This window comes from Leuresthes tenuis, unplaced genomic scaffold (genome assembly GCF_036924035.1).
Source record: "Leuresthes tenuis unplaced genomic scaffold, fLeuTen1.0.hap1 SCAF_18, whole genome shotgun sequence".
Taxonomy (NCBI): Eukaryota; Metazoa; Chordata; class Actinopteri; order Atheriniformes; family Atherinopsidae; genus Leuresthes; species Leuresthes tenuis.
The window spans coordinates 30,370,180-30,379,531 of record NW_027325372.1 but is presented as its reverse complement, the minus strand read 5'-3'; the positions used below and the strand labels follow the sequence as shown (position 1 = coordinate 30,379,531).

The following is a 9,352-nucleotide window of genomic DNA, read 5'->3' as shown; positions in this document are numbered from 1 at the left end:
CAGTTTAATCAGGCACAGGCATCACCCGTTTATCATTCACACAAACACATAATTACACACTATCCCTGATATGGGAGTACGTGTTCACACTCACTGAATGCAACAGGCAGAAGTGATGGATTTACGGCTCTTTGAAGGGAGTTGGAGTTTATGGCTCGGTTCCTTTCCAAGAGCCCTTTAGTTATTTTTTACAATGTAAAGATGGTAAGTAGCCACGAATGGCTACTCATGTGGATATTTAAGATAAGATGTGAGATGAACGACTCTAAAATAAATCGGTTCCCCTCATTCATGAAGAGCGGTTCAAAAAAATCGTGTCGTTCGTGAACGTCACATTACTAGCAGGATGCAGAAATGCAGCGGACATCTTGCCACCTGCTTCATGTTGGACGTTAAACACGTTACAATTCATAAGAGACTCGTTTGTTTTTTTTGCTTCAGTGCTGTTTGTTGCATCACTTACCTACAGAGACCACATTGGGTCCATCTCCGTCTCAAAAATGAATGCCTTGCACCTGATGAAGTTTAAGAGCCACATTTCTCCACTTATTCTACAAGGTACAGTCTAAAGGTGCGGCAATGTTGCTCAATGTGAAGCACCAGTATACCAAGAAGTACACCCGATTACTGTTAGTGTTCACCTTTTTGGATTTCATCGCTCAAGATGAGTAGCCATTTCAAAGTTGCCCTAACAACAAATAAATACCAGGATTTATATTAGGATGGCCATTTATTTATTTATTTTTTTGTTTTTTAAAAGCTTTTGTTCACACTGGTGTTAATGACCAAAAGTAAAAAAGTAGAGCTATTCAATATTTAGATTCAAAAATGCAAATCACTTACTGCACCTTAAGATCAGCATCATGTTTTGTTTTTTTTAAATCTGTTTTCATGTTTATTTTCCTACAGTCAAATACAAGTTTGGGCTTGCTGATGCTATTGAACTTGATGCGTTTGATGAAACCAACACAGTAGTTGAGGAAGACATCTTTTCTGAACTGATAGAGGCCAGTCCGGATATATCCCTGACAGTGCGTGACAGAATTCCTAATGCTGGTGGGTACATTTCTGTTATCCATAAATTGCTAAAAAAAAATATATATTTGTTAAGTCACCATCAGTGAAAGGTGAGGAGTACCTTACTTTTGATATTCATTCTCAAAACCTAATCATCATTTAGAATTGGCCAAATCAATCAGGTATAACAAAAAACTTCTGGCATAAGTCAAAACCCTGGTAATTGGCAGCTCTATAGTCAGAAACGTGGCATTAGAGACACCAGCGACCATAGTCAAATGCATTCCAGGGGCCAGAGCGGGCGACATAGAATCCTATTTAAAACTGCTGGCTAAGGATAAACGTAAATACGGTAAAATAGTTATTCACGTCGGCGGTAATGACACCCGGTTACGCCAATCGGAGGTCACTAAAATTAATGTTGCATCGGTGTGTAATTTTGCCAAAACAATGTCGGACTCCGTAGTTTTCTCTGGACCCCTGCCAAATCTGACCAGTGATGACATGTTTAGCCGCATGTCCTCATTCAATCGCTGGTTGTCTAGATGGTGTCCAGCAAACAACGTGGGCTACATAGATAATTGGCAATCTTTCTGGAGAAAACCTGGTCTGATGAGGAGAGACGGCATCCATCCCACTTTGGAAGGAGCTCTTCTAATTTCTAGAAATATGGACGAATTTATTACTCATCCAAAAACATGACAACCCAGGGTTGAGACCAGGATGCAGAGTTGTAGTCTTACACACTTCTCTGCGGCTTCCCACCTGATGCTGCCCCCCCCTCAATCAAAAAACACAAAAGGAGCAAATCCTCTTGTGCAAAAAAAATTTAAAACAAAAACTTTAACTGAACAAAAACATCAAACTATTAAATGTGGTTTGCTGAATATTAGATCTCTCCCTTTGAAGTCTCTGTTAGTGAATGATTTGATTTGTGATCATCATATTGATATATTTTGTCTTACAGAAACCTGGCTGCAGCAGGAGGATCATGTTAGCATTAATGAATCAACTCCCTCTGACTATTTAAATGTTCATGTTCCTAGAACCACAGGCAGAGGAGGAGGAGTGGCAGCTATCTTCAGATCAGGGTTACTAATCAGTCCTAGACCCAAGATTAGTTTTAGCTCTTTTGAATCTCTGATTCTCAGTTTTTCCCACCCAAAGTGGAAATCACAAAAACCTCTTGTGTTTGTTGTTGTGTATCGTCCACCTGGCCCTTATTCCGAGTTTCTGTCTGAATTCTCAGAGTTTTTTTCCCAGTTAGTGGTGAGTACAGATAAAGTCATTGTAGTGGGTGACTTTAATATTCATGTAGATGTTGAAAATGACAGCCTAAATATTAACTTTAATTCTATATTAGATTGGATTCTATTGGATTTTCTCAAAGTGTTCACAGACCTACTCACTGCCTTAATCATACCCTTGACCTTGTGCTGACTTATGGCATTGAGAGTGAACAGTTAACAGTGTTCCCTCATAACCCTGTCTTGTCTGACCATTTTTTAATAACTTTTGAATTTACATTACTTGACTACACGGTTTCTGAGAAGAATTCTACATATAGAAGGTGTCTGTCAGAGAATGCTGTAACCAGATTTAAAGAGTTGATTTCATCATCCTTTTCTTCACTGCCATGTGCAGATATGACAGAGGACGGCTACCTAAATTTTACTCCAGTAGAACTTGACTCTCTTGTTGACAGCACTACAGCTTCAATGCGTACAACACTGGACAATGTTGCCCCTCTGAAAAGGAAGGTAATCAGTCAGAAGAGGTTGGCTCCTTGGTATAATTCACAGCTGCGTGCGTTAAAGCAGACTGCAAGAAAGTTGGAGAGACAGTGGCGTTCCTCTAATTTAGAAGAGTCTCAATTAGTCTGGAAAGATAGTTTAATAACGTATAAGAAAGCACTTCGTAAAGCTAGAACTGCGTATTATTCATTATTGATAGAAGAGAATAAGAATAATCCCAGGTTTCTTTTCAGCACTGTTGCCAGGCTGACAAAGAGTCCGAGCTCTGTTGAGCCATGTATTCCTTTAACTCTCAGCAGTGATGATTTCATGAGATTCTTCATCAATAAAATTGTTTCTATCAGAGAGAAGATTAATGGAATCCTTCCCATTATTATCACTGATGTATCATCAAGTAGAGCAGCTTTAGAAGTATCTTTCGAACCTGAATTGTATTTAGACAGCTTCTGTCCAGTTGATCTTTCTGAGCTAACAACAGCAATAGTCTCTTCTAAACCATCAACTTGTATGTTAGACCCAATCCCAACCAGACTGTTCAAGGAGGTTTTCCCCTTAATTGACACTTCCATATTGGATTTGATCAATTGGTCTTTGTTGATAGGATATGTACCTCAGACTTTTAAGGTTGCTGTAATTAAACCTTTACTTAAAAAACCTACTCTTGATTCAGAAGTGTTGGCTAATTATCGACCTATATCCAATCTCCCTTTTTTGTCCAAAGTTCTTGAAAAAATAGTTGCAGCTCAACTTTGTGATCATTTACATAGAAATAATCTGTTTGAAGAGTTTCAGTCAGGATTCAGAGTGCATCATAGCACAGAAACGGCACTGGTGAAAGTTACCAATGATCTCCTGTTAGCTTCTGATAGCGGACTTGTTTCTGTGCTTGTCCTGTTGGATCTCAGTGCTGCATTTGATACGATCGATCACAGCATTCTGTTACAGAGACTTGAACATGTTATTGGGATTAAAGGAACTGCATTAGGCTGGTTTAAGTCATATTTATCTGATAGATTCCAGTTTGTTCTTGTAAATGAGGAATCTTCCTCACACGTTGGAGTAAGTCATGGAGTTCCTCAGGGTTCTGTGCTTGGACCGATTCTTTTTACTTTATACATGCTTCCATTAGGTAACATTATCAGACAGCATGGCATAAATTTCCATTGTTATGCTGATGATACTCAGCTGTACTTATCTATGAAACCAGATGAAACCTACAGGTTGGTCAGGCTACAAGCCTGTCTTAAAGACAAAGACCTGGATGACTCAGAACTGTCTGCTTTTAAATTCAGACAAAACTGAAGTTGTTCTCTTTGGACCTGAGCGCTTCAGGGAGAAATTGTCTAGTTATATAGTTACTCTAGATGGTATTTCCTTGGCTTCTAGTTCTACTGTGAGGAACCTTGGAGTTATTTTTGACCAGAATTTATCATTTGACGCACATATAAAACTGGTTTCTAGGACTGCCTTCTTTCACCTTCGTAATATTGCCAAAATCAGGAACATCCTGTCTCAAGGTGATGCAGAGAAACTAGTTCATGCATTTGTTACTTCAAGATTGGACTACTGTAATTCCTTATTATTGGGCTGTCCCACATATTCTCTGAAAAGCCTCCAGCTGATCCAAAATGCTGCAGCCAGAGTTCTGATGAGAACTAACAGGAGAGATCATGTTTCTCCAGTTTTAGCTTCTCTTCATTGGCTCCCTGTTAAATTCAGAATAGAATTTAAGATTCTTCTTCTCACATATAAAGTTCTTAATGACCGAGCTCCATCATATCTTAAAGATTTAATTGTAAGATATTTTCCTAACAGAGCACTTCGCTCCCAAACTGCAGGTTTACTTGTTGTTCCCAGAGTTTCTAAAAGTAGAATGGGAGGTAGAGCCTTCAGTTATCAGGCCCCTCTCTTGTGGAATAAGCTGCCAGTAAATGTCCGGGAAGCAGACACCCTTTCCACTTTTAAGATTAGGCTTAAAACTTTTCTTTTCGATAAAGCTTATAGTTAGGGATGGCTCAGGTAATCCTGAAACATCCCATAGTTAAGCTGCTATAGGCTTAGACTGCTGGGGGACCTCATCTGTCACACCTTTCCTCACTTTGCTCTCTTTTTCCCCCTGTTTAATTTCAAAATTGATTTTATGTACATGTGACATTATTGTGATTATTAACCTATGTTTCCCTGTTCCAACAGATATCCTTTGAATGGCGTTATGGTGTTTTTTCCCCCCTCTTTTCCCTCTTTTCTGTCTTCTCAAACCCCAGCTGGTCGAGGCGGATGGCCACCCTTCCTGAGTCTGGTTCTGCCAGAGGTTTCTTCCTGTTAAAAGGGAGTCGTTCCTTTCCACAGTTGCCACAGGCACGCTCAGGACGGGAGATTGGACTGAAGACACATTTCGGTGCAATCTGTTGGTTTCCTTAGCTAGGATATTAAATTTTTTTAATTAGCTCTATATGAATTAATTGGATTATGATTACAATGAATTGAATTCCAATTGGCTTGAATTGGACTATATTACTTAAGTGCCTTGAGATGACAATTGTTGTAATCTGGCGCTATATAAATAAAATTGAATTGAATTGAATTGAAAAGAGTAATCCTTTATAATCTGTATTCTTTACTCCATCTTATATTTGAAAAAAGTGTGTGTAGTTATCTTTTGTAACCTGATTCTGGTCACATGAAATCTATTAACTACCCAGCTCAGACACAACCTGTATCTCATTCTTGAGATACAGATTGATCCTGGTCCAAATCCAACAACACAAGATGACATTTCAGAGGAAGGTCTGTCTCATTTTAAAATTGTAATCAATGTTCAAGGTTTTTCTGCTTCACAAATATCAGCTGAGAGCTCTGCCTTGACTACTGTAAAAAAAAACAAAGTAGACTATCAAAAAATTATATTTAAAAGAAATATCTCTATCTAACTGCAAAAATGGTTTGAAAATGTGGGATCAGGTTTGATTTTTAACCAGTGTCGGGGCAACCACCAAATGCTACATTTTCAGGCATGTCAGTTATGTTTTATTTCTTTTAGACTTCTCTCCTTTAGATCATTCAACATCATCCTCCCTCACGGATACCAACACATCACTTTCTTCAAGTGACAATGACCCCTCTAGTCGAATAGAAAATGGGATTCCTATAGGCAGACGTACATCCAGCTCTGAAGTCATACCCAGGCCTACCACAGAGGTTTCTGAGTCAGAGTCTGCGAAACAGGTATTCAAAGGCAGCATATGTAATTTACATTGTTGACCATCATAAAGTGTCATACTAAATGAGTTTCTCAGAGTATTTGTGAAATTTAGAATGATTGGGTTCGGCTAATGCCTCTGTACTTAGTAATCTAAGGCAGATAAGAAACAACATTGTTAAATCAAAAAACATATTGCACTTGTGTAATCAGTTAAACAATTGGCTAGATTTTATTTGCTGATCCAGTTTTATGTGTGAGAAACCCTCCCGAACCAGTGATTTTTAACTTTTACTCTTAATCTTGTGGTATATTGTTAAAATGATTTTATCCTGAAAGACTGATTTGTACACTGGAAACTTTATTTTCTCTTACACGAATAGATGGTAAAAAATGCCTTGCTTTGCAAACCTGGGTGAGAAGATGTCATCGATAAGTACAAGGCAGAAAAGTCACTCACTCACTGCACCCGGAGAAAGCTTGTCAACTTATTGGCTAGCCATATGACTGAGAGCCATGGGTGAGTGTCAAGTGAATTGTTACATTGTAAACATTATATTAAGAAAGATTAAAATGAATTTTCAAAATACGTTGCATTAAATTAACATAGTAAGGGGCATTTTTTAGTTGTGTTGTTGCATTTTAAAAATATGCTCTTTAGTTGTTTATATGAGCAGTATCATCTAATATTGGGGTTTGATGCAGTATTAGCTGATGTGGAATGTTGTTTCTAAAGGAGGATGTCTTCCCGTAAACATAAGGAGAAGTATGCCCTGGGAATCATAACACTCTTTCCTTCACTAAAGGATCCCTTTTCTCCAAAAGGCTATGTAAGTTTAAAAAACGATTACTTCCAGAAAACATACCAGTTTTACTGACAGTGGTTTGGGGATTTTAGTTAAAATAATTGCTGCATCACAGATACTTATCAAAATAGTGTTGAAATTCCTACATTCTTGTATTTGTAAAAAATAATTGACACCACCTACATCTAACAAAATAGTTGAAACTTGAATATGCTACGAAGTTTAACTCTGCCATAAAGATTGTCATTAGGATGCAAAATGACATCAAATGAGTAAGACCTCTGTCTTTTCGGTGAATAGGGTACTACACATTAATTAGAAAATGGGAAACCTACTTTAAAGTGATTGTCCTTTTAATACTGTTACCACATTTTTTGTAAAATCAATTAAGACTTTTGTGATGATGTTTTGTCTTAACAGGACCACTTCTATGATGCGGAGAAAGGGACTGGATATTTAGCATGGCGCCTTAAGACTATGTCCAGGAATACGGTAAAAAGACCAGTAAAGACAGCTACAGTAGCTCAAGAACAAGGACCAAAGCGGCGAAGATTGGCAGCAACTTTGCCTGAGCAGCTTGATAGAGATGCTTCTCTGCAGAGAAGCCATATCATTTCTCACTCACTCTCAGGATGAAGCAAGTGTGTTTCAGAAGATGAAGATGACCTTTCAATATCGCCAAGACCTAGGGCATGACCCACAGAGAACCACAGATGTCTTTAAAACATTTCCACGTTTTTTAGATGTCAAAGGATTTGTGAGTTATGAATTTCATTAATTTACACTTCATTGTTTTGTTGCTTGAATGTACAATACTCTGACCTTTTTGAATTTTGTGTATTTATATGCTTAAATGATCAACAGCTGAATCAAGACTTCCTTCTGCGGTTTGGAGCTGAAACAGCCTCCAAGATGCTTGAGAAGTGGGACACAACTTTCAGGTCCAAGGTTATCAATGAGGCCAAACACCTGACTCAGTCAATTGAGCTGAGCCAACTTCTAAAAGCTGCTGAGAAACTGACAGAGACCGATGACACCAGTAAGGTAATCAACATGACTGATTTTTATTCCTAACAGCAAGTGCTGGTTACTTTGTGCAGTCTAACTTGATACTAATGGCTTGTTTCACCTCATTTTCCTCCTGATAGCCTGGGACAGTGACATGGCTTCTCTGCTGCTGCTCCTCCATGTCCTGCCACCCACAGCTGGACGGAAGAGGACCAAAATAAGCCCCAGTGATGCAGTGGATAAAATGTTGCACTTTCACAAAGTATGCATGTCTTCACATTGGCTACAATTCCTCAACAGCGAGGACTTCTTTGAGAGAGACAGACACAGCGTTTGTCATGGCTTGTTTAACAACTCAACTTTTCTGGTGTACAGACCCAAGGGAGCAGGCGAAAACTTAACAGTGTAAGATGTTATCTTTCTGTTTTCAGTAATGCTGCAGCTTGGATGAACACCTTCGGAGAAGTGATGGTAGATAGCCATACATCCTTGCTGTTAGGTCGAACCAGGAACAGGATTGACACTTTCTACATTGTTGTGGACAAACGGCTCATCTCCTGCCAATCCACTAGCTCGTTGGGTGCATTTGAACTGTTTAAATCCCACTACGTGTTCAACCTGTCATACGATGAGTACCTGGGCCAGCTCTTCACCTTCATGCAAACAACAGTCTACAATATCGATGTAGCAACAACAAATGAGTCTCCCAGAGTTTGTGAGTTTCGTGCTAAAGTCTTCAACTGAAGTTCTTAAATGTTTAAGTGTTTCGTGTTATTAAGTGTTATTTGTCAAGCTGTGCATGTTCCCTGCCAGTCCTTGATCTCTCATCTAAGACTTGATCTCAGTTTTTATCCTAGTGCCAAGTTTAAGTTAGTTTGTGCACAAGACCATTGTAGGCGTCAGTTTTCAACATATTCGGGTTTCAAAAATTTAATTAGTTTTCATGAGAGCAATTCTTGTCAAAGTGGAGATGCAGGAAGGCCCGAGTCATTTCAAACTAATTTCCAAGATACCTCAGCTTCAAGATACCTCAGAAGTTGCTGGAACAAGTGTCATGCAGAACCCAGAATCTGAGTGTTTGGATGGATCAGGTCAAAGAAACCAAGAAAATACAGAAAATATTTGTGCTTCAATTATTGCTAAACTACAAGGAAGTGGAATAGCAAATAGTGTTGTTTCATCAGTTGTTGGTGATTTGGAAGAACTTGCTAGTGGACTGCACTCTCAGGTTAAGCAGCAAGTACTGTCTGCTGTGCCTGAAGATAATCCTGTAAGAGCAACATTGGAAAAAAATCTGCAGGCTTTTGAAAACCCATTTATTAACTTCAGTACTGAAAGTAAAAGACTGAATTATTTCAACAAAAAATGGGGTGTTGTGGAGCCAGTCGAAAGAGTTCTAGGAATTCGATTCGATACAAGGCGAAATAAACTTAACAGGTACTTATGATCAAGTCCCAGTGAACGGTACATTTGTTTACATATCAATTTTGGAAACAATAAAATTCATGTGCCGAAATGCGGATATTTGTAAACTGCTTGGGGAAATTTGTATATCAAGACCTAACAGA

At 38.6% G+C, this 9,352-nt stretch overlaps 1 pseudogene; it reads left to right on the top strand.

The window, feature by feature from the left end:
- Nucleotides 1-201: 201 nt before the first annotated feature.
- LOC140275585 (uncharacterized) lies at nucleotides 202-8,528 on the top strand (annotated as a pseudogene).
- Nucleotides 8,529-9,352: the final 824 nt, after the last annotated feature.